Source organism: Benincasa hispida, chromosome 7 (assembly GCF_009727055.1).
Source record: "Benincasa hispida cultivar B227 chromosome 7, ASM972705v1, whole genome shotgun sequence".
In the NCBI taxonomy this organism is placed as follows: domain Eukaryota; kingdom Viridiplantae; phylum Streptophyta; class Magnoliopsida; order Cucurbitales; family Cucurbitaceae; genus Benincasa; species Benincasa hispida.
The window spans coordinates 51,345,177-51,354,847 of record NC_052355.1 but is presented as its reverse complement, the minus strand read 5'-3'; the positions used below and the strand labels follow the sequence as shown (position 1 = coordinate 51,354,847).

Here is a 9,671-nt window from a genome sequence, read left to right as displayed (position 1 = left end):
GCCACCCCGGATTGTAAGTGTTTGAAAAAGGATTGTTTTTTTTTTTAATAAAGTAAACTGATTGAGGATTTCGTGGGCATTCTTTAAAAGAATTCGATTCTTCACATACGATACAGTTAGTGCTTGTTTTCTCAATCGCATTGACTTGCCCATTTCAAGTTCTTGAATTGTTTATTACGATGCCTTGTAACAAGTTTATCATCACATTCATCTGATTTTGTAATTATGCGATGGCATTATTACTCATATTACTTTCTCTGGTATTTGTTCTTTGATTGCTTTCTTGCCAATCTTCATGGTTTACCGAGATGCGATCAAGAATATTCTTTGCTTCATCATATGTTTTATCCAGAAGACCTCTATCTGCTGTCGCATTGGCAGCTTTCTATGATGCAGAGTTGAGTCCATGATAGAAAATCTCCATTTGGAGGCAATCCGATAATCCATTGTGTGGGCATTCGCGTACTAGTCTCTTGAATCTCGCCCATGCGTCACTGAGCTATTCATCTTCTTCTTGTTCAAAATTGGTGATCAATTTCCTCCTTATGGAATTTTCTGTGGGAGGAAAATACTTCTTTATAAACTTCTCCACAACTTTCTCCCATGACGTTATCTCTCCTAGTTTGAGAGAGTATGCCCATTTTCTTGCTTTATCACATAGTGAAAATGGAAAAAACGTGAGTCGAACCTCCTCTGGGGAAATATTAGGGAAGATAAAAGTGTTGCAAATTTCAATGAAGCTTCGTAGATTGGCGTGCGGATCTTCACCATGTCATCCTCTGAACTGTCCTGCTGTTTGTATCATTTGTAACATTACTGGCTTCATTTCGAACCTTGATCCATCCAATGCTGGTCTCATGATTCCTGGGGAGAAATACTCGTTCATCAAGTTGTTATATTAACAACACAAGCGTTCGTACAAACTCTTTACAAACTATAGGACACGAGAATTTAGGGCATCAACCCCAACAATACTATCTCTAGAATAACTCATATTCCGATAGTCATTTAGTTACCTTTTTCGGTGAAGAACTTATTAACACAGTAATTTTGTAAGTGTAACCCTCCATTTTTAGATCTCAGAGGTTAACGACCCCAATGATGCTACCGAATTAGAGAGTAAAGGTAGGGAACCAGTCTAAGAAATCCTATCCATTCTTGGAGTTTGATTTGCTCCGAATCCTATGTTACAACCCTCCGAGGAGATAGTCGCCGTAAAAATGACTAGTGTAGATGGCATAAAGTCGACAAGCTGATGCAACATAGGAATCTCACGGGCCAAACTAATGGAAGAGACCGTAGGACACGTTGACACACATCCTTCACCCACTTGCTATGTACTGCTTCCCCTATTCACCTTGCTATTGACCCTTGCAAACACTTTCCGAATGGAGGTCACTCCGAGGGTGACATGAAGCGTTGTATGGATCTCACAGTGTGAACTCTTAGGCACGTGAGAGCTAAGAACAATATATCTTATATTTAGGTATGTTTCTCCCACTGAATATATATCTCACAGTGTTGTATGGATCTCCTACTGAAGTGCTCTATTTGTTTTTGGGTAAATCTATACTTAGGTATGTTTCGGCTAATTACACAATCTAAGTCTAGGTGATTTTTCAAGTATAACGGTTATATTTGGAATTAATCTATGATGTCTAGGTGATAAACCAGTTTTAAAACCGCACACCGCTCATGTATGCTCATAAAACGAGGTTAACAACGCTCAATTATTCGGCCATAATCCCCAGATAAAAGGTGTTCCGTAGACCGTCAACTTAAGCACCTCCAGTCTTAGATAAGATTATACACCGGTTGAGTTTGTAACTACAGTTTTACAAGATAACGACGTATTTTAACTATTAAAACAAATTGTTAACCTACGTGAGCATGTAAATTATCTTTGTTATAGATTTTAAATGCCTAATCAAATTTTATAACAACTTATTAAACTTTTAGACATGCTTTGCATCCATAATAATCATCAAGCATTTTGTGATTTAATATAATACCTTATATTAAACACTTGAAATCCTAAACATGCATATTATATTTATAACTCCTTATAACATACTTTCGATGCATGCAACATACTTTCTATGGTGGGATTTTAAATCTACATGGTGAAGGAATTCGGACATGAAGATTTTCATGAGCAGCGGAATGATCGTTCCAAATTCCATTCGATATTGAACATACATAATTACAATTCAAGAAACGGAAACTAACAGGTCATGCACAATACGAAATTACAGCATGCTTACAGATGAGATCAAGGGATATAGTATACATACCTTTGAAGACTCATGCTTCAGACTCCCTCGATCACGAACCCTCATTCAGTCTCCAAGACAGCAATACATAGACGCTCGAACACGACAACCGCAACATAGCACGATCAACAGCAACCACCACACGAACAATGCAAGCACACAACGAACGACCTCTGAAAGCTTGAACTCAGTCGAGTTGAGTGAGGACACCACCACAATGGTTACCTTGGTATTCTCGATGTGAGAATCTAGAAGTGTGGGCTATGTATGGACTTGGTTAGAGAACGAGACTGAAGGAACAATAATCATGTAGACAATTGAGGAAATGGGAGATGAGAAGTGTCTCTCATATAGACAAATACTCAATCGTGTAGAAAAAGGCAGCCTATCGTATAAATAATGCCCTGTGATCGTTTAGCTACGACCAACTGAGTAAACTATCGTATAGTAACACTCCACGATCGTTTAGTCTCTCTATCAACTATCGTTTAATGAAATGATTTCACTTGATAGCAATTTCCGTGAGTTCCTTTCCGAATTAAGCAACTCTTCTAAATTTAAGAAAACATTTTTCCTTTTATCTCATGGTTACCATAAAACAACCAATAACCTCCCACTCAATTGGTTATTAGAGAAAAAGAGATAATTATCCAATAATTAATATTATTATAAATATATATGATAACCAACTTACCATATTATATTTATAACCTATAGTTTTAATATTTCATCTCATGAAACCTATAAATCATAGTTCTTTTTCTATTTTATGTTACTTAATGTAAATCATATTTACATTAATCCTCCAGTTGATGTATCTCATACATCACACCGATTATATCATGTATAATCGAATTTCCTCTTGTCAATTTGAACATTTCAAATCAACACCAAGAACTGATTCTCAACTTGAATCCATTGAGCTACCAAGGGAACCTTATGGACTTGTAGCTTGAAGCTCAAACAATACGTGAATAACTGACTAAACTCTTTAACCACGAGATCCACCATCCGTTAACTGCTGGGCACTCCACTAAAGACCAATAGTTGCACTCTCCTTACTACAGATATATTTTGTGTCTATATCAACCAATAAACAGTGCGATAACCCTTTACAGATCGCTCATAAGTACAGCTGAGCCAATTAACCGTTATGCCCTTGTAGTTACATCTAACTCCTTAAGTACCACTGATCCCTCTAATGAACATAATTCATAGTCCTACTATGACTGATCCCTCTAGTTTCCTAATCATGCTTCAAAGGTTTAGGACAAAAGTCGTCAAAGGGAGGTCAGTTATCCCTCCTTTAAATTCAGAAGTTCTCAACTAGTAATTAATACCAGAACAACTCTTTCTCCTATAACGACTAGCCATCATTGATTTTTCTAAGAGATCATTAACTTACTCAACAATCTCTTGTAAGTGTGACCTACCATTTTAGGCCTAGAGATCCGCCCCAAAAAGCCAATCCGAAGGGGAAAATCCAAATGGGGCAAAACCTAAAGCGACCCTATCCATTTCTGGAGCTCACCTTGATCTTGACCAACTGCACAAAACCCATCTGAAGGGGGATGCTCCCAGGGCGCCACAGGAAGTACAGAATGATCTCACGATGTGAACCAATGGCAGAGACCATAGGACATGTTGACACACACCCTTTACCCACTTACTATAAACACTCTCTCCATCCACCTTGATATTGGCTCATGCAAACACCATCCAAAAGGGGATGCTCTCAGGGCACCACGAGGCCAAGTATGAATCTCACGATGTGAACATATAGGGAGAAACGTGAGTGGAATCATAGACATATCAGATACATCTCTTCCTCCAACTAAGTATTTTATAACCTAGGGTTTAACTTACTTAGAAAAAACATGGCTAAGGATTTTAACCAAGTGACTTTTAGGTTTGTCCAAGAGTAGCTTTTACCTTGGATAGTGAACAACTTTTGATCATCATTCATTAAACTCTTTAACGGAGTCTTTGACCAAAATGTTGTATGCTTGTTGAACATCTATCTAATTCACCTTTCTAGGTAGGTTCCCAGGTAGGGCTATTACGTTTCCATCAACTTAAGAACCCCAACCTAGCCAGAACCCACCTTAGACAAAAGGTCCCTTATAGATAGATTTAAAAAAAAATTAATGTTTTATGCCAACCAATTTAATCCTATTAAACCGATTTTAAAAGATTAATCTAGGTTACTAAACTTTTTTAGAACCATTTGAACTTAGGTCTATCTCAATCCAATTTTAAAACCCTTTTAAAACATGAGCTCACCCTAAGTTTGCATGCAACTTTTTCTAATTGATTTTAGGTCTAATTTCCTTTATAACACTTATAAACGAAAACCATAACCACAATGCTAAGCTAACACAAACAAGGCATTCATAACGATTATAAACAACCTAAGTGTCATGCTCAATGCATTGTCCATTCATTGCTACTTTTTTTATATAACACTTATACAAAACAACAATGAAACAAGCAAAACATTCTTCCATTCACCCTTAGACTATAACACTTATAATAAAAAGATGATGTATGATAATACTCATTGCATGCAATTATAACTCTTATATTTCATGATGTATGCACATGCTTTAATATAATTTATTCATACTCGATTATAACATTTATAATACATGATGCATGAATAATTGCACAACCTAAGGTGGGTTTTAAACTATATGTCAAATACTTTGGCATATAAGCACCATACATCACATGTATAAAAAATAAATGTTGATGAACCGGGTAAAATTGCCTTAAAATCACAAAATCAAAGCTAACTATTACAAAAAAGAGGAGTCTCCAGTTCAAACAGGCGAACCGGGTCTTGAATTGTTCGGGAGAAGCATCGCGTCTCCAACCATTGTGTACTAAACTCCTCGCGATCGTTTACACAATAAAACAAACGCTTCGTTCTATTGCTTACCAACGCTCCCAGAGCTAAACGATCATTTAGCAAATACTACACAATTGTGTACCTTTTACTAAGTGATGAAGCTTGAGGTACGTGATCGCTTAGCGCGCTCCACACAACGCATGCCTTCCGCGATCGTCTAAATGATAGTGATGCGGCAAAGCACCATCGCCTAAACGATCACTTAGCTAGCGCCTCCGTATCGCATATGCGCGATCGTGTAGGTAGTAACTAAGCGATGAGGCTTTCTAGTTACACGATCGTCTAGCGCACGTCTTTTACTAAATGATGAGCATCACATGCTCCATTACGATCATCTACCTCCAGCGCCTACGCAATCGTGCAACCAACGCTACGCGATAGAGTAAACTATTTACCCCATCTCTTAGCATTAGCTAAATGGTCGTATAGTAAATACTACATGATCGTATAGAAAAATCTACATGATCGCTTAGATAATTCCCAACGATCATTTACCTTAGGCTACACTATATGACCAATGTTTGGTATTCTTCTTCGTCGAGAACCGCATCTTCATGCTTCGAAACTTCATCACGAACGACTCAACTAACTCAAACTCTTTGAATTACAGAATCAATTAACTCAAACTCTTTGTAATTGAAGAAAGCTTTAACTAAAGGAAATTAAACCCGAAACATCCATCAACTCCATCCACAAATGCACTTAACAATTAAATACAAATGCAGAAACCCACTGAGACTGTAAAATGAAGTTCAAAACAGACTTGTAATTTGGAATATCATAACAACCTGCCTTTGATACGAATTAAAGGAAATCGTGCACGAGGATTTCCATAAGCAACAGAAAGATCATTCCAAATTACAATCATATATGAACTTTACAAATTACAGTCATAAAGGGAAACATATGGTTATCCATTCATTACAGAAATTACAGCATGATACTACAAATAATCAAGGAGAAATGATACACTCATTTGTAGACTCATCGTCAAAATCCTTAATCACAAATGCTCGAACACAATAACCTCGAGCGCTCGTCCAACACGATCGCTACACAACATGAACACCACACACTCAAACTCAGCGATTGCCTCAATCACGAACACCCCAATAGCATGAACAACCTCTACAGAACCTCGATGTTGTCGAGTTGAGTATGACACCACCAAGAAGGGTACCTTGGTATTCTCAATGTGAAAATCCAGAGAGCGGGCTCTATGTGGACTTGGTTTGAGGCAGAAGGTGGAGGATACAACAATCGTGTAAACGATTGAGCAAGTGGGAGATGACTGAACCTATCGTATAAGTTGATGCCCAATCGTTTAGCTAAAGCTAAGCGATCATCTAGTAAAAGCTAAGCGACCGTTTAGCTCATCGCTTAGCTGCGTGTCTGTCACCTACAAACACTATATAATCGTTTAGCTTGCTCCAAGTTGTCGCTTAGTAAATCCTATTTACTTGACAACTTCGGTGAGATTATTTTTCCGAGAGAGAAAAATCTCATATCAATAATTTTGCAACATCACTAAAATTAGGAAAACAGTTTTCCTTTTATCTCACGGTTACCATGAAATCGCCAATAAATTCCCACTCAATTGGTTATTAAAGAAAAAGAATTAATTATCCAATAATTAATATCATTGTAAATATAAATGATAACGAACTTATCATACTATATTTATAACCTATAGTTTTAATATTTCATCTTATGAAATATATAAACCATAGCTCTTTTTCTATTCCGTGGTATTTAATGTAAATTTCATTTACATTAATCCTCCACTAGATGTATCTCATACACCATACCGATCATATCATATATAATCGAATTACCTCTTGTCAATTTGAACATTTCAAATCAACACTAAGAACTGATCCTCAACTGAATCCATTAAGCTACCAAAGGAACCTTATGGACCTGTAGCTCGAAGCTCCAACGGTACATCAATAACTGACTAAACTCTTTAGTCATAGAATCCACCATCCGTTAACTGGCAAGCACTTCACTAAACACCGACAACTAAACTCTCCTAACCACAGATATATTATATGTCCATCTTAACCAATCAGTAGTACGACACCCTTCACAGATCGCTCGTAAGTACAGTTAGGCCAATAACCATTATGCCGCTGTAGTTACATCTAACTCCTTAAGTACCACTGATCTCTCTAATGAACATAAGTCATAGTCCTACTATGACTGAGTACTCTCTTCCAAAAAGAAGTTGTGGCCACTATGTTTAAGCCCCGGAATCAGCCTTTAAGAGAGAAATCTCTCTACTTATCTCTACTTCGGGAAAGAAGTGAATTCCATCTTGTGGATTGAGTTCCCAGCTCCCAGATCAGACAAGTTCCTAAAAAGATAGGTATGTTGAGTTGACAATTTGGCCACTCTCACCCATACTAATCAAAAGACCGCCCTCAAAGGCAGGAGTTCCCAAAACACTCAAGAATGAGGTCGTATCATCTATGGTCGTTTAGGTGAGATGTAAGTCTCCAGTATCAACGGCGTTATATATAGAGTCTAGTCATCTCGTAATCCGGTCTTATACAAACTCTTTGTATAGGACACCCCTGCTTGCATGTCTCCATATTAGGGTCAGGATCTACCATCTGTAGTAGTTTACAACACTTGTAAACCTCTACAAAACGGGTGGTATCCGTAGTGTCACTAGGATCAGGTATCCAACCTTAATCTTTATACTACAGACCTATTTAGCTAATCTCTTAAGGCATGATCCACTTGTATATCACATATACGTGCTTAAGTTCACCTAAGATAACCATAGAGTTTTGTTTATTGGATATAAGTAAATGTCAGAATGAAATAACATTTATTTTATTCATCAAATAATGTGTATCATTACAAAAAACGAGACTCCAAGAGAATTAGGACACCAATCCCAATATTATGCCCACGCGATATAATCATAATTAGTAAGTTAACCCTTTACAGGTTGTTCGTAATAACGGTTGGGTCAATCGCTATTTTAGCCCTGAGATTACTTATTGTTAGGTCTTTAAAAGACTTATATTTTCTATGTTAATTTTCCCAACATCATGTTAATTATTTGCTTTTAATTCTAATTTTTTAGGTAAAATGGTCATTGAGTTTTCTACTTGTCTTTATCATTAGCAATCTTATTCGAGCATTCTTGAATCCATTTTTAATTCTTGAAGCATGTTGAATGATCTATATCTTGAGCATGTTTAGCCTAGATGCTTGGTTTTGTCACATTTACTCATGATTGAATGTGTTGCTTTTAATGTGTTCAATAGAATGTCTAGCCAAGATCTCCAAGAGGCAATAGTAATTGTATGTCTAATGGCTATCCTAGGATGCACTAATTACTAGATTTGAAAAAAAAAATTCAATTAATTGAGTAAGCTATCTTAACAATTAATCGGCGTAATTGAATCCTAGAACTTAATGCACATGTTTTCTCTTCTATATGGCCGCCATCGAACCCAATAGAGGTAAAAGTATGTAGATTTATTAGGTTTAGGCCTATCCTACCTTAATTGTTGATTAGGACGCTTTCTTGATTAGGTTAATGCTAGTTGTCCATCTTTGTAGAGACTAGTTTAATCTAGTTAAGTAAGTAGTTGCGAACTTAACCAATTGTGAATTAAATTTGTAGAATTCGGTGATAAAAATTGCATTAAACGTCTAGCTTGGATTATAAGAAAGATTGTTCTAAATTATGTAACAACTATCTTTTATCTTTTGATTTTTAGCATGTCTCTCGTCTTAATAAAAAAACCCCCATTTTATAGCTTTCATAGTTAAGCTTGGTTAAAAAAAAAAAAAAAGATTAAATAACATTTCCTATGGATTGACCTCTTACTTCCACTTAGTTAGTTTAGGTTGTTGTTCGAGCTTTACAAATATTGTTTGTTTCGGGTTAGGTAGAACTAACAACACCTACTTAGCTCCAAACATCTCTTATTCCTTAAGTCCCAATGATCCTCTAATGAACAATTGGTTTAAGATCCAATCATCAAACCGAGTCTTTCTTGGGCCAATGATTAGGTGGGGCCCCTTGTTCAAGATCTGTAGTCAGCACTTAAGGGAACAACCTCTCTACTATCCTTAAAAGCGAGTAGGAGTGAATTTCATCTTGCACCTTATGTCTCTAGCTATCTACCAAGTCTTACTCCTGAAATTGGAGGCTTATTGAGCCAACGCTGTTAAGGCAACTCTCACCTATGAAAATCTAAGGATAATCTCGAATAAACAGGAGTTCATAGTTAGCTCAAAATTAAGGTTAAGTTAACTAAGTCATCGCTTTGAAATAGTCAGTCTTTAAACAGTAAACAACGTTATAAAGTAAGAGTGACTTATTTCTTGGCCCGATCTTATGCAAACTCTTTACATAGGACACCCACACTCTTCATGTCACCACATGAACAAATCCGGATCACTTTGTTTGTAGCACTTTACAACAAATTGTAAGAACTAAAGAGTGGGCCGAATCCGATAGT

General features: G+C 36.7%; 1 non-coding gene across 1 annotated transcript; it reads left to right on the top strand.

Annotated features, from left to right (window-relative positions):
- Window positions 1–440: 440 nt before the first annotated feature.
- Window positions 441–547, top strand: LOC120082297. The gene has a single exon (XR_005483128.1). It is a non-coding gene; the product is annotated as a small nucleolar RNA R71 (small nucleolar RNA).
- The last annotated feature ends 9,124 nt before the right edge of the window (window positions 548–9,671 follow it).